The 26299-nt window shown below is 39.8% G+C and overlaps 1 protein-coding gene across 2 annotated transcripts in view; it reads left to right on the top strand.

The window, feature by feature from the left end:
- UNC5C (unc-5 netrin receptor C) overlaps window positions 1-26299 on the top strand; it is a 232771-nt gene that overhangs the window by 120223 nt on the left and 86249 nt on the right. The gene's annotated exons all lie outside the window — the stretch shown is intronic.

The following is a 26299-nucleotide window of genomic DNA, read 5'->3' as shown; positions in this document are numbered from 1 at the left end:
TTACTCTTTCTATATTGGCAGATTTCAGTGGTTGATGCCCCTTTGCATGTTTTTCAACATTACCTTGATTACAAATTGATGCTGCATTCATTTTTGTAATTCTCACGCCATATAGAATATGGTAATATAAACAGTTAAATTTCCTTGATTAGTAATATTCACAACAGCTTGTATTTATTTTGTTAAATTTAGGCTATTAGTACATCTGTCAGAGACTTTTTCTGACTTTCAAATGCATTATTTCCCTTTTTATCTCTTGGCAGCTCTAGCAAGTAAGTTGAATTTGCAGAAAGCTCCACTAGCTGTTGGCATTTATTAATAACAGTAGTGAAAGTTGGCAAAGGTTTTGATATGGAGGTCCTCTGAGCAAAGGGTATTCAAGGGGGAAGGCCAGCACAGCCAAAGCTGAGTAACTTCTTTTTGTGTGTGCTGGGCACCTGGGTGTATCTGTACAGCTTAAGGGTGGCCAGAGCCTGCTGAATGGTGGCAACAAAAAACAGAGAACCTGAGATGGCTTTAGAAGGCTTTCCATAAACACCCATGGGCATCCAGAGATGGCGAAAGTGAAGGAGGTGAATAATGAGATAAGGTTTGCAGTGCTGTGCGTTATAGAAGATAGCCCAGCATGCCAGGGTTAGATTTACAGTCCCTTGGCCCATCGCTGGCTGACAGTGTCAAGATACCATCTGTTTATTTCTCCCACACACCCTGAAACTCTGCAATCTTAGCAGTCAGTTTGTCTTTGCTCAATGAAAAGATGGCAGCCTTCCTCCCATATTAGGCAGTGCGACATCAGTTTTAGTTTCTTTGCTAACTTCTTACAAAACTGGGAGGCTGTAGTCTGCTGTTAACGAAGTTAGCAATCTACCCAACATTCAATTTCCCTGTTGCTGTTATTTTGGAACTTATCAACTCTCTTTGACACATCATGAAGCAGGAGGTTTATAATCCACTATTGTTCTCATGTCCTCCTTTCTCAGATGCAAAGTGCCATCCTTCCTTGATCTTCAGCAAGCACGTGGATGGAGTAAAAGACTGAGCCCTTCTCACCCTTCCTTCCGTCTGTGGACCACTTCCCCTGTGTTACATTTTAAGATGTAATTTAATAGCTAAAGGGAGCTAATACATGGGGGAAAAAAAATTGATCGTGAATTTTCAGTGCTTGTAGAAGGTGCCAGATGGACAAGTGGTGGAGAGGGAGATCTTTCTTCATCAGAGGCCCTACAACATTGCCACTGCCAGCAGAAAGCTCCTCGTGTGCATGTTAACATCTCTTAATCTTGATGTGAGAGGCGTATCTCGGAGATCTCTGCAGTGGTGTCCTACTGCTAAGCTTTTTCTTGGTCTTTGCTCCAGGCTGACATTTTAGGCTCTTCCCCTGTCTGTACCTGTCCCACAAAGGGGCAGATGGGGAGGGAGCAAAGGATTTGGGCAAGGTGATGAACCACTCCTAGGCTGGGGAGGAGCGTGCGCTCATTGGAAAGGATAAAGGAGGAAGCCGGCAATTGCCAGACCCCTCCTTGGGTAGCTCCTGATTTTTGTGAGGATACAAAGGCAGCTGCAGATAAACAGAACAAGCAGTTGAAGCATGTCTCGCCTGCATGGATTGCTGAGATTGCCAGGGTATTATACAGCAGAAGTCTGTTTGAAACCAGGATTTATATAACTGATCCACTAAAATACTATAATGAATGGGGCATTGAGCTTTTAATCAAGAAGTGGTCTTTATAGCTAAAAAGTTATACCACAATAGCATTATGTAACCCAGTTGTACATTAAAAACAAAAAACAAAAAAACAATGATTTAATACTGATGACTTTTGCTATCTTATTACTTCCCTCTGTTAAATCTGCTATGCAGTGCATCGCTTGTTTTTCAGAGTGTGCTTTCAGCATCATGAGTATGTTGTAGGATGTTTATTTTGAAACAGGCCACAAACAGACTCTTCTTGGAGCTGTATCTGAGTGCTCACGCTGTCCATACCCACATAGAGCTGAAGCAGTACTCCTGCAAGTCTTGTAGTCACTGTCAACTCTAATGCGTTTTTGGTAGAAGCCAACCATTAATCTCAGAAAGCCTGAGGTTTCCTGAGAGATTTAGCAGTGAGCTCAGCACTAGGATGAAGGGTCAGGACAAATGTATGCAACTGGAAATCTTGTCCCTTGCTAGTGCATGGCCCGCCTCATCCTCTGCATGGCCCTGCTGTGATTACTGCATGTGATAAACTCCTCTAGCAAGTGATCAATGCTTTCTATCTTGAAAGGAAGCATCAGAGGTGTTGGTTTTAGCTGGGTTTCTTGCTATTACTGGCCTGCCCACAGCTCCACTTTGATAATAGGTTGTCAAAGTGGTTTTCCTGCCCATCCTGCATTCAGTGTTTATTTCTCATTACCATAGCCTGCAGACAACATTGGTGAATAGGAATTTTAGCAAACATGTGACAGCCTCTTCAAGGGAACACACATCCCTAGTAAGGTAATCAGCTCTGGATACCTACAAAGCAACTGTAATACAGGAAGAAGACTGATGGCATGAGGCAGCAGTAAATTGTTCCTTTGTGAGAAATACAGGGTAGTGGTGTAATTGGGACGATGGACCGTGTGACAGCAAACCTTTCACACGCTGCACACCCACAGAATGCTGCTCACACTTTTACATTCAGCCAAGCAGTGATGAGGCAGTGGCTAACCAGGAGAATCATTTTCCAATCAAATGGCAGAGTGGCTATTTATCCCCTGGCCAAAAGGTCTCTGTCAAGCCCCACTGCCTGTGGGATGTTCTCTTGGCATATTTATGCAAGGAAGTCTTGTGTGTGCTTTGTGTGTTGTAGGCTTTTTATTAAAGAAAAATGGCTGAAAAGACAGGGAAAATGGTAAAAATCTTTGTTGATGTATGTCCTATTGCATTCATTAAAGTGAGGTGGCAAAGTGGCAAATTCAGGGAAAGCTATGCAGAGTCTGTGCAGCCATGCAAAGGGAGTCTTTGCCAACGTTTAATAAAAGAGTGATCAGACATTGAATGTATGTACATGGGCTGACCTGGTTAATCAGTGCTTGGCTTGGCCAGATGTTGGAATGTTCAAGTAGCTTAAAGAATGACCTGTAAACAGAGTCAACAGTGTTATGCACGTACTGCTGGAGCATTAATCTGAACTTCCTGAGGGATTTAAAACACAAAGTAGAACTATGATTTTACAAGTGATTGGGATTGAGATTATCCAGTCTCAATATAGCTATTTCTTTTTCATGAAGCACATGATTTCTATAGAAGCAATTATCTTCTACTACTGGGAAAATCCCACAAGCAAAGAATTCAGTTATTATCTGAAAAGGGAAAACATGCAGTTTCAGTGCAATAAAATTCCCTGAATTATTTGACCTCCTCCCTATATATTAAATGTATGTACTCCAATTACAATACTATGTGTGTTTTTTAGCTTCAGAACAGTTTGAGATTTTTTTTTTTAAGCATTTCTTCAAAAGCAAAGATTACATGTTGTTAGAAAAGTGGTAGTTTAGAAGCTTACAGTTTAGGAGCTTACAGCGGTCAGAGATTAATTCTTCTCTCCAGTGATCACCTGCAACTTTTTTGCAGACATTTGCATCTTTTCTTTAAATCCTAAAGTTCTGCAGACAAGTACGTATTTTTTTTTCCTTGTCCTGCTTTTCATCCCCATGCACAACTCTTAGATTAGTTGCAATTAAAAAAACTGTAACTTGCAGTGTTATAAACTTACTGTATTTCTACTTAAACTAATAAGCTTGTTTTGGATTTACACTCATATACATTGAGAGGAGAATCTGTCTAATTATGCATTTATAAGTGCACACCTTTAAAAAATCCTTCATAATGAAGTTATGTTTCACTAATATTTCTGAGACATTGAGCAATAATATTTTTGAGACTTGAACCATTTGGATTCACTTATCTACTTAATTTGGGAATATTATACCTCCTTTGGTCATCTGACTTTTCTTGCGGGTGCTGTTATGCAGCTTATGCTTTAATGCTGCTGCTGTTCAGCTGTGTCTGTCATGGATTACTGCAGACAGACCTGTTTACTTTAGGTAGGTATCCAAGTTCAAGTATGTGAAGTTCGTTTACTTCAGTACTTAGCCCAAATGTGGGTCATATTCTTTGCAGAGTGTCTGTGCATGTCTTAAAATTGCATCTTAATTTCTGCCTACTTTCAATTGGGATTATGTTTATACAGAAATATATATATTTCCTAGGACATCCAAAATTCAATGTAAGTTATTAATGGTGTTTCAAAGTAAAACCATGAACACCCCATGTATCTCGAAGGTTAAACACTTTGGTATCACAATGCTTGGTCCAGTATTACTTAGAGCTCGGATTTTAATGTTTGAGAGGTAGGTTACCAACAATCGTATCTGATTGCATCATATGTAATCCATCAGACCCTATGGAGCTCTGGTAAAAGCTTTGATTTTGGTACTTAAAATTTCAGTTCAAAGTACTTGTAAACACTGGAAATAATCCTTCCCTCTGCATTTAAGTTTACAAAAAAAAAAAAAGCCCTCAGAACTGTCCTACTTCATATCTTCCCCCACACTCCCTAAAATATGCCTACGTGTTAACATGTGCACCTGCTTTCTTTGCAGAAATGGCCCCTTTTTGAAGACAGATTTGTTTCACTAAGTTTGGTTCCGTGGGCCTTGGGTGAAAGCTGGAAGTTGTGTTTAGGTTGTGCTATAGACCTGACACCACAGATCAGTTGTGGGCTTCTGTAGGCTCCATGCAATTGTAGCTTTGCCTAACCCTCTGTTGGGGGGAGCATGGGTTTGCTCTGCAGTTTTAAATACCTGCTTAGGAGACATTAAATTTGGACCCTGAATTGCTCCAAGCATCATATGTCAAGGACTTCATTCTCTGAGTTGAACTTTGCTTGGGGCTGAAAGCCGAAGAATATACAGGTGCCCAGGAGCAGAAGTCAGAAGGGACAGATCTCCAGGTTCGCACCAGAATATTTTGTCTCAGGTTTATTTTGATATGTCCCCATTTTCTGCAATAGATTCATTTTCTTAAGTTGGCTTTGTACCTATATTGTAGCAACAAGGCTAATCAGAGCAATAGAAGACAGGACAGGTGGACTAGATGATCTTGTAGGTCCTTTCCAACTTTGTGATTCTATGATTCTAGAAAAGTAAGCTCAATGATTAAGCTATATCAAACTCTTCTCAGTAGGTTTGGGTAAGTCGTAGTTAGGTAGCACACTGGAGGTTTGTGCTGGGTTGTATGCTGTATGAGCATTTTAATTTCTGTCTGTGTTAAGATGTCCTTATGGGAGGACATGTTCCTTTAAGAGTAGAAAAAACAAAACAAACAAGAGGTCAACTGCATCAAGATATCTACTTTGTACACCTTTCAAATACAGGTGGAGTGCAGCATTTTATGGGCCAGCAGTTCCAAACACACATGGTGAGAGTTGCATCTCACTGCCTTTGACTTTGTAGATCAAATAAAAGAGGATTTGTTTAACCTAGGGTCAGCTGGCAGCCAACTCTGGAGGTTTTCAGCAAGAGATCTTAAATTGAAGTCCTGAATCTTTAGGAAACATCTTTGCTGTATAGTCCGTGGCAGTTCTTGGTTGTACTGAAGAAGCCTATGATAAAGTTCTGAAGGATGAAAGTTAAACAGGAATGATGTAAGGTTGTCTGTGTCCTTTCTTTACTACTCCTTGCTACTGCTTGGGATTAGGGGTGGAGGAAGAAATGGAGTTACAGTACCTCCTGAGCTACCTTGTGAGTGACCTCATTTCTCCATCATTTAAGAATCCACACCGTGGCTTCCATAGCAGTATATGAAAATCCTGCTTTAAAAATAAATCATGCACTACTGACTGCAATTGCTTGAACTGGGAGCATAGCAAGAATTTCCTGAGATGCACAATGTGAATATCTTACTTTGTACAAAACAATATGGTGCTTTAAAAATGTAGGGCTACAAGGGGATTTCTCTAAAAACAATCAATCAAAATGTATATTCTGACAAGAGTGATTCACACAGGCTGTATAACAACCTCTAAATGAAATTCCAACATCAGGAAGGCTCTGCACATGCTTCTAGAAGCATTTATATTTTCCAGTGTGACATTACTGTTTTTGTTGGTTGTTTGGGGGAGTGAGGCAGTTTTATAGACACAGACAGGTTTATCTATACTACTGCTGCACGCTATTTGCTGTGTGTCATAACCTTATCTTCCTCACAGATTTTCCAATACTGCACAGTGTGCATCTGTGACTGAGACAAAATCAATGCTTATAGATTTAGCTGTGTAATCCTATCACATGTTCTCCTAGATATGATTTGAAATGTAAAGTTCATTAACGTTTAAATGAACTTGAAGCTTGAGGGTCTCTAGAGGAGTTTTCAGTTTCTTAAAGAGTAATCCATTTCTTATCTTTTTTCCTGCTTGTCACTCTGTCTATCTTTTTGTCTCCTTAATCATTTAAGACTCTGGAACACTCAATCATGCCCAAAGCATATATAAAATGAAAAAAAGGAGGAATGTTGCTAATCGTGTTACTGATAGCTGCTTAAGCACAGGGAACACTTGCATTCCTCTGAAAGAAGAGGGGCCAGGAAAAGTGAAACAGAAAGCGAGTAATTGGCTTTTACAGCTTTGGCTGTAAAATCAGCTAAAATTCATTTCCATTGTTCTCTCTCCATTCAAAAAAGCTATGTACTGTTCTACAGTACTCTATCTTCTGGTTTGGAAGTAATCTTCTAATCACAGAATCACCAAGGTTGGAAAAGACCTTCAAGATCATCCAGTCCAACCGTTCACCTATTCCCAGTAGCTCCCACTAAACCATGTCCCTCAACACAACATCCAGCAAGATATGAAGATATAGACAAAGCAGATCATTTGATTTTTCTCATTCTTAGTTTACCAAAGTGTATATATCAGAGCCAGGAAATAATAATAACTGAGGGGATACTTTGAGGCAAGAAAGTCCTGTATGAATTTGTAGAGGAGGCAGAACAGCCTGGGGACTTGTTGCAGGTTTTGCTAAGTATGCATTTACAACCAGCTGTTACTTGGGTTGTACTGGTGAGGAGCTAGGGTTGCTTACTCATGTCAGGAGCTGCGTGGGTCTTGTAGGAACTCACCCATGCCTGGGTGCCGAGAGCAAAATCCAATGACTTTCAGACTCTTAAAGCCCTGTCTAACTGAAACAAAATGCTGCTACATGGTACTGATGTACTACACTTTATTGTGTTGTGCTGCTGTATGTGACCCTTACCACAGTGTTTTTCCTGCTATTCCATGCCTTCCTACAATTTACTGATGCTCATCTGATAATTATTTCTGAACTAGAGGTGGGATGTTGCTCTGGCATTTGGAAACAGGGCTTTAGCAGAAGAGTGGCACAGGCTGCCCAGCCAAATGTCTACAAACATATCAAGCTCATCTCATGCCTTGTGTCTTTTGTATCAGTGGCCTTTGGCACTTTTGGGAAAAGATTTGGCAGAGATCCTTACCCTTGAGGATAACAGCTCCATGTGGAAGAATGTCTCTCAAGTTTGCTTAGCTTGAATTCTCAAACAAACCAGAATGAAATCAATAAGATTCTAATTTTTTTAGAAACCATTCTCATGATTCATTTCCTAGAACTTTTATGCAGTGAATCTTCAAACATGTCTGTTTGTGTGCATGCATAGCTGAGTGAAACAGTCAAATCTTGGTCTTCCCACAAGGCTCAGTATGTGTAGAGACTGTCAGATCTCTGACGAGAAGCAGAGAGGATCTTGAGGAGGGTTCTTTAAATGTCTTTTTTTTTTTTTTGGTGAGGGAAATATCAAGTTTCTTGTCTTTAACTCAGGACTAATGCCAAGGCTTTTTGTTTTATCTTTTGTGTATTTATTTATTTACTTAGCAGGGAGGTGTAGGACTAGCAAGGAAATTAGGATGAGTATTTTGCACCTGCTGATCCCACAGAAATAACATTGAGTGTATGGAAATGTTTGCCTTTAAGCTTACATATATGGAAAGCTCAGGCTTCTCCCAGCTTGGGCACATGCATCACTGAAGTGCAAGAGGGCAGGGACAACAGAGTTGGATTTGTTTGATCCAGTTGTTTCAGACATTTTACATATCATACCTGTGCAGCTCCCAGGTCAACAAAAATTGCAATAAGATTACTGAAGAAATGGGGCTCATCTTTCAAAAAAAGTGTCCTGATAACAGAGAAACTCATCCTTTGAAAATCATGACCCCTGTGGGTTGATGCCTGTCTGCACAGACGCAGCCTCCAGGCTCAGCTTCAATGTGAGGTTGTGCATGTTGCATGGGTACTCCCTCAGGCTGACCTTCAGCCAAGGCTGAGTAAGCAAAGCTGGAGGCTGGTGTGCTGCCTCTCATAAAGGAAGGGCTGATAGCAGGCAGAGGGGGCAAACAGCCCCCTTTCTGATGGCTGTAATGATGAGATGAACACATGTGAAGGGCTCAGCCATTAGATATTGATACTGAAGCACTGAGGTTGAGACATGGACAATTCTTTTCTTTTGGTTTATTCTCCGCAGTTTGTGTCTTACACCCATTGGAAGATGTGAATTTGAGGTGAAATAGTGAGGGATGATAAATTAGATGCAGAGGTTCTGTCATAATCAAACAGGTGCCCATACAAAGTGCTATTTACAACTGTGAAAATAATCTATGTTAATAATTAATTGCTCAATTACTAAAACAAATGTTACAAAGTTAGACAGCCTTTTGTGCAGGTGATGACAAGAATATACTTGACTGTGCCCATTATCAGTCCAAGGCTGAGAAATATTATTTCAAGCAAAACCTATTTGTTATTCCTCTGGCTTACCCTTTTCTTCCTCCACTACCTCTAATGGCATAACGCAGGCAGGCACAAAGTACATGCTGTGAACAGCATTAGATGAAGATTGAGTGATTTGTATGGTTTCACTGCTAATACCACTAGGTAGCACAAAAGGACCCAGGGGTGTCTCTGCCAAGTAGCATCAGAGGCCCAACTTCTGCACATTTTCAGGAGGAGTAGCAAGCTGGCAGAATTTCTTGCAGAGGACACAGAAACAACATCTGCTGCAGTTTTATTTAGTTTGCCCTTGTAACGTTGTTATGTCCAAAGCCACAGTGGTTTTTATTGCAGAAGAATGCCAAAACTGTGGTGTAAGCAAATGTAACTTTTTGACAAGCCTCGGAAATGTATGAATGCAGCAGATACAGATTACTTACTCTACAGTGCAGGGCTTTTTTTTTAACTTTAAATATTTGAAAAAGTTCAAATAAATCCTTTTCTCAGTGGTTTATCTTAGGAAATGGTGCACACCATAAAGATTTTCTACAGCTGTTTCCAGGAGCTCACAAATCCCTGATCAGGAGCAACACAACAGCTGGACTGCTTCTGGGTACCCTATTGAAATCTGTAAAGTTTTTGTACAGATCAATACTGGAAGTAGCACCATAGCAATCATTCTTCTGATTGCCACCACGCATGGGATTCCTAGGGCAACTTTTATGGAAGGATCTCAGAGAAACACCTAAATGTTAACAGATGAAACCTCCCTGCATGCTGTCAGGTGAACCTAGTGGGTGTGATGATGTTATGACCATTATTCAAAGGAAGGTTGCCTGTGAAAGAAGGCAGCTTAATAAATGGATGGGACCAGCTTAATAAATGGCTGTGCCCTATATTTGGTGCTCTCCTTTCTGAACAAAACGGTCCAGCCCTGCAACCCTGCCAGCACGGTCAGCACTTTTTAGTCTGCTGCCTGGTGGGTTGGGAATTTGAACTTCATGTATTTTAATCCCTTAGCATTTTGGGAGAGAAATTACTAAGCTAGCCTGCTTATTCACATTGCCGCAATGCTGAAGCTATGCGGAGGCACTGGGTGTGCCTGTAGGGCTGCACAAGTGCACCGGTGAAGACTTGTTCCCTAGAAGAGATGCTGGAGGTATCGCCTGTGATGTGACAAATGTGTTGGTGCAGTGTGCTAGAGTGAGGGAAATTTGGATGTGGGTGCAAGGCTGCAGCAGTAGGTGCCTGTGCTTACATCAAGAGAGGAGGCAGAGCTCAATGCGTTTGTGTAATGAGTGCCGAGGAGAGAGATGTGATTAATAAAGGTCATTATGGAGCTGGATGGGTACAGAGATAGCTAACGCCTGTTTTAATAATCCCAGAAGGCTTTGCGTTTTTAAGTAATGGCAGTGACAAGAAAGAGTAAAAAATAATTATACAGTAGTAAAAGCCAGTAGTTTATTTTATTGCAAGAAGTGTGGTGCTGAAATTATCAAAGATTTCACACTCAAGGAAATGGTGAAGCATTTTGGAATGAAGAAAAGACAGCAATCAAAAGTGGATCTACTATTTTCACTGCTTTGTTCTGTTTTTTTCCCATCTTTGTCTTTAGGGACTCTATGTGTGCCAGCACAGTAAGATTTAATAGGTGTTTGCACAGTGTGTTTGGGCTTCATTCTTATTGTAGTACTAGAACACTACCAGGATAGAGCTAATAAACAATAATTACATCAATAGTACAGCCACACAGACACACATGTAAAAGTTTGTAATGTGAAAATCAATCTTAACATGATTAATTTGATATAACGTGATTAATTAATATAATCAGGCTTATAGTAAATTGTGCTGGTTTTCTAGCATGTGTCTCTGCCATTCACATAAAAATCCCTGTCACAATTGTTGCATGTAAAATAGGTTGGTGGTATGTGATTTTCTATAGATATTACATCAGCGTAGTGTGGAAATTGACTGTTTTGGTTTACAGATTGACTTAACTTTGACAAAATGATTTCACCATTGGAAATGAATTAATAAAGAACTCCACATATATTTTTGAATATCAAAACTATTAAAAGATTGAATTTAATAGGAGACAGTCTGGAAAGACTTTTGCCGAATGTGTGATAAAATATTATATGCCTCTTAGAGTTTGCTGTACAGCTTCCTACTAAACACATGGTGTTCTCTTATTGTTTTCCATTTGTATGTTTGTTTAAAAGAGAAATAAATTAACTCAGAAGAACAGCTGATGAAAGTGGACTAGCATAGAGTGAGTGTTTTTGGCTTGTCTTGTTGCTTGTAATCAAGGAAATAGGTCAGGCAGTAGAAGTTGGGCAAAAAATGAAACTTGCAACAAATAAATTTGTTACATGGTTCTGGAAGTTATTGCATGGCTCAGATTGAGTTTCACTTGTGAGGTGTTAGCGAATAGCATGTGCCATTGGCATTAATTACTGAATTTGATGTTGCTTCCTTCAGCACAGCTTGAAAGAATTTGCAGAGCTGCGCAGGAGATAGACGGTAGGGATGCAGGAACCTCTTTTTATGGCAGTGTTGCTATGTCCCGATTTTCTAAAGTGCTTCTCTGCATTAGTCAAGATGTGTCCTGAACTACAACATCAAGTCCAAAATTGACAAAACTGTTCTGTGTTACAGAGATATATTTGTATGGGACATTCTCTGAGAATAAATGAACTGTTTCTGGATGTAAGATTCAAAACCTTAGGGTATACTGTATCTATGTTCTTTGTGTTCTGATATAATTGTGAGTAAGTGGCAAATGTGAATACAACAAATCTGTTACACTTCTCTTGACTATGTAGTTCATGATGATGTAAAATATATATTTAGAAAGCTATTTCTAAAGGAACATTAAATTGGGAAAGCTGTGATATTCTTCTGCATTGAGTGCATTGAAAATTACTACTTTGCTGAAACTAAATTTTGCCTCTTAAATGTAGGTGTAGCATATCTGATCTCCTGGAAGTCTACTGTGTTAGCAATAGTATTCTATTGTTTAGTGTAGTTTAGCCCATGAAAACTTGTAAACCGAACACTTAGAAAGCAGCTGTTCCACTGAATGTATTAAGCAATTTACTTTAGGTAATGTAGCCTATAAAATTTTAATTTTGGACTAAATAAACCATATCCTTCAGCATGACTTTTCTACCTTGATGTTCAGAAAATGAAATATGGGCGCATTTAGTGAATTTCTTTTCCAGGATGCTCCAGTGGATAAGGGTCAATAGTTTCCTAATGAAAGCAGTCAATAGCAATTTCTCTTAGTAAGCACAAAGAAAATTAGCATTATACAACAGGCATCACTGGCAAAACTTTTACATGATTATGTGGGTAGACTGCTACAGGCTTTAGGAAATAGCTATAGCAGGTAGCATACTGACTACTCAATAGATGGAAAACAGTTTAATTATATCTCTGTTGACAGGAGATGTATCATCAAAACCAGTGCCTAAACATGTTGGCAGCAAATGTACAAATATTTGTCTGTGTGTGCAAAGGTAGGCATGTTTACTGCAGTGTTTACATTACACATTTTATGTCTTAAGACGTGAAACTAAGCAGACATTTTGGTGTGGAAGAAAAGCTGAAATGATTTCCTGTCGCAGTTCATTCATGAATACTCTTCTCACCCTAAAAGCTTCACATTTCTTGCCTCAGTTATGATGAGTTTCCCTTGCACTCCTCTAGGGACAAGGTCTTCAGCTGGCATTGAAAATCTTGCTCTGCTGATGGTGACTGATATGTCATGTGGAGCTCCTGAAGGCCTGGTCCTTCATGCCTTGTTTTCAGGACAGCACAATGTTGAAATGATGTAACCTAAAGCATTAACCAAGGCTGTCTTCCTACATGAAATGAATATGATACTGTTAATGTCAGCCTGAAATCCCACAGGTGACATTGTCTCTTTATTGACTGGAATCACTGGTGTCTAAGACTGAGAAGGTACAGACAGGGGTGTTGGTAAGGGTACAAGTAGTTAAAGAGATGGTGACAGAAAGTAGTAAGCTATCTTCTCCAAAACATCTTCACCAAAGCATAGGTAGCAATTTTCTGAGGAGAGAAAGACTGAACTATATATAGAATGGTTTCATAAACAGGTGTAAAAACAAGCAGCCCTGAGAACTGGTGAACACCATCAATCTTTGCTTACTCCTGTTTAGTCTTGGTGTCAGAAAAGCTTTTCCCAAAGGAATCCACATCAAATGTAGGCTCTGAGATGTAAGAATTTGGAATTCATTAGATTTTATTAATCTATTCAGAATACGTTAATAGCCTGGGAGGCTTGGTTGTGTGGTGTTTGTTATCTTTTTCACTCCTTATTTTTAATACAGTTCTTCTAAAGCTCTTATCTCTCTTATGTCTTTTCCAGAGCAAATTATGTCTCTCACAGTCAATACCAAAATTTCTACAATCTATAGCATGGCACTGATGTGGGACAGGTGAAAAACTCAACTATTGGCAGACTGAGGAATGAAGGAGCATTTTTAATGTGGCTGAGATGTGACTGTGCCATGGGCCCTTTGTTCAACCTGATTCCAAACCACTGCTTCATCACACTGAAATATCTGCAAGGGAAGCAAGTGAAAGCAGGGCAGAATAGAAAGATTTTGGAAAAAATCTTTTCCAGATGTTACCTAAGGCTATAGGATTTTGCACTGTATATATTGATTATTGATATATTTTGTTTGGTAGGCTGAAATAAGCTAACTCAAACTGAATACGTAAGTAATACTGTTACTGTGAGAACATCAGAAAGTGGAGTTTTGGTAACTTACTGATCAAAAAGATGCAGTGAGGGTAAAACCAGTTTATTGTGTTGCTTTTAAAGACTAGTGTTTCATCTCTTAAGATCTTGAGAAAATCTAACTCTGAGAATCACAGTAAGATAAATTAACATGCAAAAGTGCTTTTAGAATGGCAGAAGGAAGAATTTAGGTTATTTTATGATAGCACAGCATGCACTTGGTTTTTTAGCAGTTTTGAAGTCCCATGTTTTCATGTACTTCTTTCTTTGATGAGAAAAGTAGCTTAGCACTTGCATTATATCATTTACTTTCAGAACTGTCATTTGATGGAAATATTTAAGGCATGGATGGGTTATTGAAGTTTTGATTTTATTCTTGATAGACTACAGATTTGCCCAGCAAAGGAAGTTGTTAGGATAAATTTTTCTTACAAGTTATTCATTCTACAGTTCCCTTCCAGAAAGCACAACTTTATTACATATTCAATCTCATCCTCTGCTGTTATACAAAGAGCATACCACAGAGATATGCACTGCTTGTGAGATAAGGCTTTGCTCTTGGTCAGCTGTGACTTTATGAATAACCAGGCAGAAAATCTCCCTTGCTTCTCAGCCTGACTGATGGACATATTATTGTGAGACCTTGGAATAGCTCCTCAATGGGTACAAGACAGTGTCTTACAGTAGCCAAGAGATGTGTAGGGATTCATCTGACTGCACAAAAGCCCATTTCTGCTGGAGGAAAAGGAGCGGAGCTGTTTGAGAACACCAGAGCAAGTTAGAAAAGATGTTTTATGCTGTGTAACTACATTTTTTGAATAATATATTTTTTTATATATTCTTTTTCATGGAATAATTCTAGTAGGAAAATATAAGTCTATGTAAAAATGGAGCCAAGGCACAGTATAGACGTCTGTAATTTAGACTGAAACGTAGTACGGTTATCCCCTATCAAGGGTTGTAAATGCGGGATATTCAGACTTCAGTTCACAAATCTATGCTTGTCAAGGTAGGGAAGTTCTTGCTATGCAGATGAGCTTAACTCTTGCCACCCCAAATTAATAACCGTGTTATTATGGGCAAGACATTTTGCCATTCTGGTTCAGGATCAGATTAAGCCGATATCAAAGGAGTTGTCACAGGTTTTTCTTTACTGTGTCTGTGTGCTTTGATTGATTTCTCATGCCGCTAGCTTTCTTTTGCTTGGACACATAGATTCACATGTGCACTGACTCCCCTTGTCTCTCTATAATGACCTTCTGTCCTCACTCCACAGCTACAAATGTCTTCTGTTTCTCAAAACTGCTGCCACTACCCCTTGAAATTAAAAGACTAGTGACAGGCTGTACTATGGTGTTCTCTTTCAGTGTGACCAATTCCTTCATTATTTCCAGAAAAGTAAAGTTGCCTTTTTTTTTTTTTTTTTTTTTTTTTTTTTTTTTTTTTTTTTTAAATTAACTGTATTCTCAGTCCTCTTGAAAATAACAGGAGAAAACTGTTCTCAAAGTAGCAACCTAACAGTGGGTAAATTATAACCTTTGTCCCTTTCAGAGCAATAGGAAATTATGGCCATTTGGAGAGATGGCAATTCTAGATGATATTCTCTATGGTACAATCACATGCTGATGATGGAAAAAAGAAATGCTTAAAGTTGAGAGAATCACTGGAAAAATGCTAAAAGGATCATGACTACCACCAAACCCAGCTTCTGTGTGCTATTTCAGTGAATCCATGGCTATTTCGGGCTGTTGAGTACCCAGACACACCTCAGTCTGTGTTCCTCTTAGGTGCCCTTACTACAAATAGTAGTGAAGGAACAGGGTTTGATTCAGGTTTAGTGATGGAAGCAAAATATCCAGGGTCAACACATAGCGTACTGAAGACAAACCTGTCTCGTATTCGTTGCTTCTATTAACCACACAGATTACAGTGGTGCAGTGCCTGCAAATATAATTCAAATGGTGATGTAGATGCAGGTTTAGCTGAAAGAGAAGTGTAATGCATCCATCTTACTGCGTAATGAGGAGGAAATGGTCTGACACCCACAGGCCAAATTTCTTGAAGGGCTCATATTAAAATAAACTCATACATTAATCACTTTGTTTGCACTGTCTCAGAAAGAAAAGGTTCTTTGATCAAAGTCGTAAGCTCATTACCGGCAGAAGGTCAAGTGCTTTCCTACTAGAAGTGTAAGTAAGCACTTTGTTGCATCTGTGCCTAAATTCTGTGATTTTTGGGAGGCTGTCATTTGCATATAGCCAAGGCTTTAGCTTCCTGGCTAAGCTCACACTGTTTAGATAGAGCAGGAATCTAGTGAAAGGTCTTTGTAAGACTTCAAAATATTAAGAGGTAAAATACAGGCAGAGTGAAAAAACAATTACAGTTGTGATCATATAGACCGAATGGCTCACCTGTGGATGCTCAAGTCATCCATGGCAGAACTGGGACTGACCTTGTAAAGGCCATGCATTCATTTGTGGTGGAGCTCAATTCCCTTCCCCTCAGGACAATGTGCTGTTCTTTGAGGCTGGACTCACTTCTTGTGCAAGAGGGGAAATCGTCTTGTCTGTGCCTAACTTTGGGCTGACTGAGACTGGAGGGCACAGCGGCTGCGAGGCCACTGCCAGACTCCCACCTGGCATAACCTTGCATTGAGAATTGAGATATCATTGCAATGTGGGACACAGCTGCTGGGAGCTGTAATGGAGCGCACTTTCCCATTTCCTGGCAAAATTGATCTAGTCAGCACACAGTATGCTTTACAGCAATGATAATCAACCATTCCGTAATGATGTATGATTGAAAAATAGTGCTGGCACTCCCGGCCTGCTCTCACCAGTTCTTCATATTAATGGACGGCTTTGCCAATTTTCCCTCTCCACAGGGGGGAAATCCATCCAAGCAGCTGGGCTGCGCTTAGTTCAGCAAACCTTGGAGCATACTCTGCTTACTACACAGCAATGGGATCAGCAGTGCTATACATTCACTGGCATTTTCCTGAATAATTTCAGAGATGCACTGGGTCCTGGCCATGGTTTTAATGGGGATTTCTGAGAACTTAACACAAATCACAGCATGTTCTGGATAGGCAAGGATATGAAATCGCAGCAGTTGCTGCCAGTATATGGTCTGGGGATCACATAAAGACCATCTTCCATCTTCCCTGCCTCTCCTGAGTGAAGCATGAGCTGTTCTCAACACAGCCGCTAGGAAGAAAAATAATAGGTAACTCACAGGCTGCGTTGCTATTCCACTGGTATTGACTGGCAGCACCAGGACACTGAAGAACTGCTTTTCTCTAACTGTCAGCTGTTCAGTTGTGACAGTCGTAATAATGGTTGTGTCAGGAGGCAAGCAAAGAGATGCCACAAATGGATTGCACGTGTATAATTGCTTCAAAAACAAATCTGTTAATAAAAGGAGATGAGAAAATTGATGGAAAAAAATAGCTTATTGCATGCTAATTTTCTCCAGCTTTCATATGCCTTCTCTCTTCTTTTTCCTTTATTCGGGTCACTCCTCCTGGGTGAAGCATGGTCAGCAAACTGAGTATGGGGAGGATGTCTGTATAATGAATAATTACAATGATGTGTTTTTCACAACAATAGTCAAGTTCAGACAGATGGATTTGGCTGAAGAGCTGTTACCTATCTGATAGCTCTTTCATGTTGTTTATCCTCTCTCAGCTCTTGGAGTTTAAAAGCAATAAAGACAATGAATGATAAATGAAGAGGCCCAGAGAGCATAAAATCCCTTTGCCCATATGTCTTCTAAGGTCCCATAATGTCCCACATGCAGAGGAAACTGAAGATGCTGCAGCTTTTCTTCGTAGAAATGCCAACATGCACAGTAGATGGGAAGGATTTTATTTTTCCCAGCTCACAGCGTATCAAAATCCACAACTGTGTCAGAGTCACAGTGCTTAGCCCTTCTGCATCCTCTCTGTAAGGTTGCTAGTGTACATAAACAGTTGTGTAAATGGGCGTTAATGGAGTTTGTGACTGACAAATATACATAAGAAGTGGAAAACTGAGTCACACATAAGATAAGGAAGCTGAAGCAGAGGAAAACAACAAGAAAAAGTGGATAATACAGCTGATGGAACAATAAGGCGAGTAGTAGGTAATTTGAGAAAATTGTGCCAAGTAATGAGATCAATGCTTTTCTTGATGAGGGCAATAGTTGACAACAGTGAAAGCAGCTGCAAAACCAATAATACAAGCTCAGGCATGACCTGTAAATTACTGACTTAATTTCAAATAAATAAATAAATAGCATCTTTCTCTCTGTGATGTATGAGGAATAAGAGCCCACTGCTGATGGGAAGATGGACAGGTTTTCTGGCACAGGAGTACTATGCACATGCAGAAACTGCTTGATGTGTCTATTTTGCACCTAGCTTTTTCTTTTTTTCCCTGTACCTAATTTATGCCTACAAATACAAATTTCAGAAAAGGTGTCTGGGGAACTGTTATTTTCATATTTGTAAGGAGATATTAGAAATGGCAAATGATTAGAGCAGTAATAGCAGCCAAGGGAAGTGAAACAAATATGAAGAAAGATCTGGACAATAATCTTTGATGTTGGTCATTTAACAAAGATAAAGAAGACTCATTTTGTAGCTGACTGCTGCAAGCCATACTACGATAGTTTATGGCTTTGTCAGTTCTTACACTTTTCATCAGGTTGTTTGGGGATGTAGCATTTACAGTGTGTTATTTAAAGACAAAATGTGCTTCATATTTATGCTTTCCTTAATTAAACTCTGCGCACCAGGGCTCAGGGTTCAGCAGAGCGATTGCTGCATGAGCTCTCTCCGCTTGAGCAATGAAGAGCAAGTTGCTTTACATGACAGCATTTCATCTCTGTATGGCTGTGGACAGTAATGCATGAGCAGCAGGTGAAGGCATTAATCTCCTTAGCTATCCAGAAATGAACTGTCATGTACAGCAACTTGTTCTCTGCTCCTGCTGCTACTCCTCTCCTTTCACATCCAAGATCATCTGTACATGCATTAAGCATATCCTTGGGGCAATGACATTTTTTCACCTGGGGGTAGCAGGCTAGGGAAATACAAAACCTCAATCTGCAAGACAGCAGTGGTGGCTGTGAGCAGTGTAGAGGCAGCAGGGATGGCACAGGACATCTTGACAAGCTTGCAGATGACATAATCTGCGGGGTGCCATAGGGGAGATCCACAGGACTAGGCAGAAGCTGCTGTATACAGCATAGTGGGCAAACAGGTCGGTGATTGGTTGTCTCTGCATTGGGTGCAGTACCAAACCCAGACTCCTTTCAGACTGGGATTTCTGCTCATCTGGCCAGAATGCAGGTTTTCCAGAATGGCAAGGAGGATCCCGGAGGGAAACATGCCTGTGCAGGTGTCAGAAGAGATTGCCCAGAGAGGCTGTGGAGTCACTTCATTGGAGTTTGGCAAAAGCTGCCTGGGCTGATCGAAGAATCATAGAATGGTTTGGGTTGGAAAAGACCTTTAAGATCATCTAGCTCCAACACCCCTGCTCTAGGCAGGGATACCTCCCTCTAGACCAGGTTGCTGAAAGCCCCATCCAGCCTGGCCTTGAATGCTTCCAGGGAGGGGGCATTCACAACCCCAATGGGCAACCTGTTCCAGAGTCTCACCACCCACACAGTAATGAAATTCTTCCTATCTACTCTAAATCTACCATGGTATTAGACATCCAGTTGGAGCAGGGGCTGGAGCTGGAGCAGATGGACCTTGAGGTCCCTGCCAACCTCAACCGCTCTGTGTAGTCAGTTAAAACTCAGCTGCAGCTCCAAGGCAGTCATCACGTGAAGCAGTGTAACTTTAGCATACCAACAGAGATGAATGTAATAGTGGTTTGTGGCTTTTTTTATGGATTCAGATTAAATTTATACTGATGGAAAGAGTCTTCTGTTGAGTGAACATAGGGTGAGAATGTTACATTACCAAACAGCAGCAGTGGCCTTGGGAATGAAGCAGCTCAGTTAACAGAGGTTATGTTCATTAACAGGAAGCGACAGCCCAGGCTCCCGAGGCAAAATGCTGACTGTCTTGCTCTTACAGTACCTGTTTTCAGCTGCGCTATAATGTGTTTTGGCATCAGTTCCATGTACAGTGAGAATCTAACCAAAATACATCCCTCGCTTTAAATATTAACAGAGAGCTTCTGAGGTTTCTTGCATACAATTACTACCCAAGTGCACAGCTGCTGCTTTAATTTAGATATTTGCTTCTATGCTGTCATTTTACCTCTTCAAAGAAAATGTGACCCAGAGGGTAAGACTGAACGAGTACAAGTGACTTTTTTTTTTAGAGTAATATCCTCACATATTGTGTCTAATAATAGATGCTATACATTTTCTATCCTTTCTGTTCCAGCGTTTGAACAATCACAGAACATGACTATTTACTACATATTTACAGATGTTTGATTTAACGAAATTGTGTTCTTCTGGTCACAAACCAGAAACCTGCTGAACGAGATTACCTAATGTCAAAATTGGCTTGTGACATTCAAGCCAAATAACCAGTAAAAGCTCTGTAACTGCAGAACCACTTTAAACAGTAGTATTTGGTCAGACTCAAGGATAACACAGGATTGACTCTTGCCTTCTTAGTTTCTTTGAATATTACAATTACTACTGTGTGGATGGATGGATTTTATATGAATATGGGTAAAAGAAATGTAGCAGTTAGTTATTTTGAGAGTCGTGAGTGTAAATAGAAATACTTAAGTTAGACGTTGGCTTTTATGCAACCTCCTATCTATAGTCATTTTCTGTCTTCTTGCCTATGAAGATTTTGCATCTGTAGGAACATAGTGGAATTCCTGACTAGTAAAGTTGGTTGAGCTTGAGAAGAAAAAAGGATGGAGAGAAGATGGGAAAATCAAAAAGGTAGAGAGCGTTGAGGATAGAAAGGAGAGGATTAAATGAGGGATAAATGATATGGCAGAAAACCAAGAACGGTGGCAAAGAAGATTGGACATGAGGAAGCAGAAGGCAGGATTAATGTATTTATGTCTTATGCTTAGCTTAGATCTGTGTTTTTCTAGTGATGGCATTTATGACCAGAACTCGACAGATTCAGCTGAGGTTGAATATCAGCTTCCTTGAAAAAGGCTGGGGATGATGGGGAGGGAGATTAGAACACTGATTCATTGCTCCTCAGCTTGGATCAGACCTGCTGAGAAGCACTGATAAATAAATAGCATATAGCAATACAAAACATGTCCAGAAAAGCCTGCAGATGAATTGCATTTCCTTTATTCCTTGACATTCCTTCTTTTTGTTTTGGATTCGTTCATTGGCATTGCTCTGTTGTCCTTCTGAACCTAGGTCAATATTGTAAAAATCAAATCCAAAGATATTCCTTCTGTTTTTGTGAGGACCAAGGCTCTGGCTCAGGCAGCAGAGTTGTATATGCTGAGAGTATAGACATCAAGGATTTACATTTTTGTACTAGATAGTGGTAGAAAAAAAACCTGCAACTTCTTGTAAGAATATGAGCTATTAATGAGCAGTACTGATTTTTTTCTTTCTTTCTTTCTTTTTTTTTTTTTGGTTTTTTTTTTAGACACAGAAATCAGTGGCAGGTATAAATTACCATGTGTCCCTATACTAGTGATGCACTTCTAACTCTGGCTAAATAACATGGGCCCAAGTGCTCTCAAGTGTGTTAGCACCTTTGTCATCTACAAAACAGAGCTAGATATTTCCCAGTTTTATCTGGCATTCATACCACATCATATCATTTTATATCTAGCATTTCTTATTCCCTGCTGCTAGAGTTGGTCAAGTTAGAAATACCTCAGGCAGCCTTTTCTTTCCCTTTCTGTATGTATGATTTCAGCTATGAGTACTGTCAAGGAAAGTCAGTAATATGAGTATCTGATCTATAATTCCAGTTTTGGAATGCTTCAATGTTGCTTCAAACCCATTAACAGTACTAAGATGAAAAACATCTTGGTAGCAACTCTTATTGTCTTTTCATGAGCTGACATTCCAATATCAGTGGCATTTTCTGTTGGCGTATGGAGAGGTAGCTATCTCTGTGGGTAAGAACTGTACATTAAAAATGAATGCAGCAGACAAGAAACTGTTTACAGATGAGAAAGAGAAGCAAGATCCGGGAATTAACCTTAGGATGCCAGTCTCTGCACACCAGAGCTGTCTGCCATTCCACAAAATATAGGTGTTGCTTCTGTTCTCAGTACTTACTAAGGGTTTCTCTAATTTACCATCATTTCATTGTAGTGCTGGTTACTGAGTGTTTAGAAGGTTTCCTGTCCTTTTCTTTTTTTGTTCATTCTATCTTTTAGTGGCTGTGGAGTGAACCTGGAAAAATTTGGAAGCAAAGGGTGGGGTGGTGGATAAGAAAGGTGACTGCATGTTTTGCTGGTACTGAGGTTTCACACACTGTGATCCAGAAAAAGTCTCAACTCTTGTCAGGGCACCCTATTGGCACTGCGTGTTTGATATCATTAGTGTCAGCAACTCCAGTTTGAGCTATCTTGGACACTCCTAATGACAGAAGGGCACTTCATGCTTTGCAGGCACTTGGGTCGAAGATTGGGGTGGGGATAAAGAAAGAGCCAGAGGCCTGCTGTCTCATGTTGCTGTTTAAAGTTTTACAATTATTTTTTTCAATTGTTTATGAATTTCAGAGTAAGAAATCAACAAGTCTAAGGAAGTGAGTGTCAGTGAGTTCAGAAAATGACAGGGTGTTAATCTAAGTGAACTAGCTGCATTCTCCTTCCACTTGCTTTCATATGCTGAAGCTGCTGGTGGTAGGGCAGAGGAAAGGATTTGCTTTCCTGTCAATAAATGTGCTCAGAGGGGGACATTGTCTATGAATCCCCTTGAATAAACTGGCTCTGCATGGAGGACCCTAGTGGATTCAATCATCTTGTGGGTTCTCAAAGTAATAAGTCTCTCTTGCTTTCATTTTCTCCCAGGGGAAGGAATGCAGTTGATTATTTTGTATTAAGATTTGGTTGAACACCTTATTATTGGCCTTACTAGTATATATAGCACACACAATCTGTTGTTATTTGCATGAATGTGAGCATGACAGGCCTTTACTTTTCATCTGCTTACAAAGTCCCATGTATTTACAAAGCCAATTGCTAGTCAAAATAAATAAATTAATATCTGAGTCATATGTCTGATGCTAGGAAACAATCTGCATTCTTCCATATGGTTGCCTATATACCAGCGTGCTTAATTCACAAAGATTATATTTGTCTATTTTTTTTTTCTTTTGCTAGTTCTCTAAGGACTTTTTTCCTTTTTTTTTTTTTTCCACATCTTGTACTCAGATTCCCAATTTACTTCACTCCCCTTCTCTTTCTCCCTAGAAACCCTTGCTCAGAATTTTGCTAATGGATTTCTAATTCAATTTAGACTTCTGCTGGGATAAATCAGCCTCCTACAAAATATTTTATGGTTCTTGAGAAGTTGGCTGTGGATGAAATTAGGTAACTTGCACTACACCAATAATAATACCATTTAGATCCAAGGAAGAAAATAGTTAATCGGTAGGTATTCATGACGAGGATTAGTGTTAGTCTCAGAACAGTGGTCCCATCAGGACTCCTCTATCGCATGGAGAGAGCTCTTCTGAGCAGCTGAGATCAGACTCCTGCTCCAAGACCTGCACCTGAGTTGCACCATGGGTGCAGAAAGAGACCAACATGAAAGCAAGAGGTTACTGCCAGGGCACAGAGAAAAACTTGGTACCTTCTGTACCTATCACTGGCTCCAAAATAGCTATGGTATATTTCCTAGTGGTTCTGTAAACATAACTTCAATTGTAGTCCTCTTTATAACTGCTGCTGGCTGTTTAGTAAATGATGTTGATTGAGGCATTTTTGGATACATTTTGAGGTAAGAACCTGAATGCTGCATTGTGCACTCAGTTGTGAAGGTGTACTGCATTACAGTGCTAGCTGTTAGGCTGATGCATCCATTTTGCAGATGGGACCTTCAACCTGCCAGGACAGATTTCCTCATGGTTGCACAAGAGTATCCATTCCCTGGTCTCAGTTCAGTGCCTCAACCAGAATGCCAGCTGACTGAGCAGTTATTTGAGGCATGGGCAAGTGTCCTGTGTTTCTCTGGGGTGGAGTGATCTTGCTTATTTAATTAACTGCGCACTTCAGATATCTCATGCAATCAGGACCCATAACATCCCACTAGACTGCAGTTTTATTAATCATGAGGTGTTGATCATCAGTCTTCACTGAGAAAAATGCTAACACTGAAAGCATTAGAAATCTGGAAGCAGAGCTCTGCAGCAGTTTCAATAATTGGAACAGTAAGGATATAAATAGCCATTCTTGCTAAAACCAAAGGACTGACATCTTAACCCTAACACACTGATGCAAGAAGCAAGCTTAATTATTAATATGAAGCAGCATAAAAAGAAAGAATTTGCAGTGTATTGCATCCAGTTATAGATCATCTCTCAAGCTGACAGTGCTGAACTCCTTTCATGTGCCCTAGCCAGAAACAAAATGTTTTACATGGGTTGATTTATATTAAACCAAGTTGTGCTGATGCTATGATTTACCACTAGCCCTGTTTGCCTACAGCTCATGACTCTCCAGTCTGAGCTCTGCTGTTGCTTCAAGGGCATGAAAAAGCACTAAGAATCTTCTTTGGTTTTTGTTGTATTCAAGACACTGTGTTTAGACTGTTAACATAGCAGTCAGATGAGGAATCTGTATCAGAACTTTTAATTCCACAGATACATAGAGTTAATTATCCTCAGATTTTTCTTGAACTGTATGCTTTGGACTATGCCCCAGAATCTTGTTTCCACTATGAGCTGAGGATATATTTTGTGGGCTATAAAATGCATTCTACCTTCTCACCACAAAGGTTAAAAAGATTTTTTGTATTGTTGTATGAGGCACTTAGTTTCATCTTCATGTAAATATGTTGGGCCCTGTCTGTGTGATAAAGGGTGCCTGAAGGGGACTTGAGAATGAATAGATTTAACGAAAAGTATTTTAGCTTAAGCCTTGTCCATCTTTAATTAGTTATCAGGGTTAAAGGAGAGGTCAAGAGCCTGAAGCTGCTTCAGGACTAATGTGTCAAAGAAAAGCGAAGCCTAACACTAAAGAGGAAATGATGCTCCTTAGAGGTTTAGTGATTTTTTGACCCTGTGTCAACCATTATGACTGCTAATGGCAACTGGGGCAGAAATGTTTCAAATCAGACTTTTGCTTTGCAGGTGGTTGGGAAGAAATCTCATGCTGTCATGCAAGCTCATTGCTGAGTAGAATCCAAAAGGAAAAATGCATTTCAATTTGCAGACACAATCTGGCCTTGCTCCTTCGCTGTTTGTATATTGTACTCATAATGCAGAATAGAAAATTAGAGCATGCAGCCCCAACTGCATGAGCTCTACAAGCACCACTATGTCCAACAGAGCCCTGGCAGTTTTCTAAGGAGGGTAAATGCCTAGAGCTCACACTTAAAGAATACAGCATATGCATTCAGTGAACTAACACTTCTTGTTACTCTTTGCATTTTTGTTATATGACAGAGAAAGGGAGATAAAGTTTCTGAAACACTCCTCAACCTGCTTACTTTTTTTAAAACATGAATCTTTTATTAGTTTGAAAGAATTGGAAAGAGAGAGCAACAGGACAAAGGAGAACAATCTTCCACATGAAAAGTTACAAAGAAATTCCACTGATGCCATTTATTGTTTACAAGCCCTATTTTGTTTTCAGATGCTGCACATTTGTTAGTCTTGGTGATGTAACCAAACCAACCCAGTCCAATAGCTCTGTAAAAGCACAAGAGCAAAGTTTCCACTAGAAGCTTCATAATTAACACAATATGCAGATTACTGCATTAGATTTCTTGTACTTACAACACTTATTATAACCCCCATTGCATAAAGAATGATTTGTTGCTTTTTTTATTCTGCAGAAAGTAGTTTCAGTGCCTTGTGTGAAATTGCACTCTGTTCTGGCTTTTTCCTATACTGAGTCCAATGCTAACAAATACCTGTGCCATCCCCTGTATGTTTGTGCAGCAGCTTATAGTCTGATGGAGTTTGTCTCAAGGCAACAGTAAAGATCTGGTTACAGCACCTTAAATGTCATGTCTGTGTCTGTACCCATGTCTACTGGATTAGCAACATGATCAACAAAGAGCTCTGTCTCTTACAGAAGCCTGCAAGAATCATTTTGAGGACGCATTCTGTCTTTGGATTGCCTCTGATCTGAGTGATGATAAAACTGCCATTGGCCTCAGGAAAAATAGTAAATTTAATTATAATTATGAATTAAATGAACTGGAGGAAGATGCATTTCGCCAGGCAATGATACATAACTTGTGCATTGCTTTATAAAGCTAGTACACACCCTTTAGTGCAACCAAGTAAAAAATAAAATCGTTTTCCGGCTTTTGATCTAAATCTCCTTTTTGTTACTCAGATACAAATCAGATATGACTTGATTACCATCAGTACAGTTTTACCAGGCTAAGCATCAATGTGGGAGGAAAAGAGAAGGTATGGCCAAGGAAGAGGTAACAGGGCACAAGCTGATTGCTGTAGGTAACCCAGTTCTGCAGGGTGTCCGCATTAGGCATGTCAGAGTGATAACTTTACTGTTTCATCGTCCTTTGCCATGGGTTTAATATCTGACCATGCTCCATTCACATGAAACAGGAAAATGGAGTGAAGCGTGCAATGAGAGCAGTCCTGTT

This window comes from Lagopus muta, chromosome 4 (assembly GCF_023343835.1).
Source record: "Lagopus muta isolate bLagMut1 chromosome 4, bLagMut1 primary, whole genome shotgun sequence".
Classification (NCBI taxonomy): domain Eukaryota; kingdom Metazoa; phylum Chordata; class Aves; order Galliformes; family Phasianidae; genus Lagopus; species Lagopus muta.
This window is presented reverse-complemented; position numbering and strand designations above follow the sequence as displayed.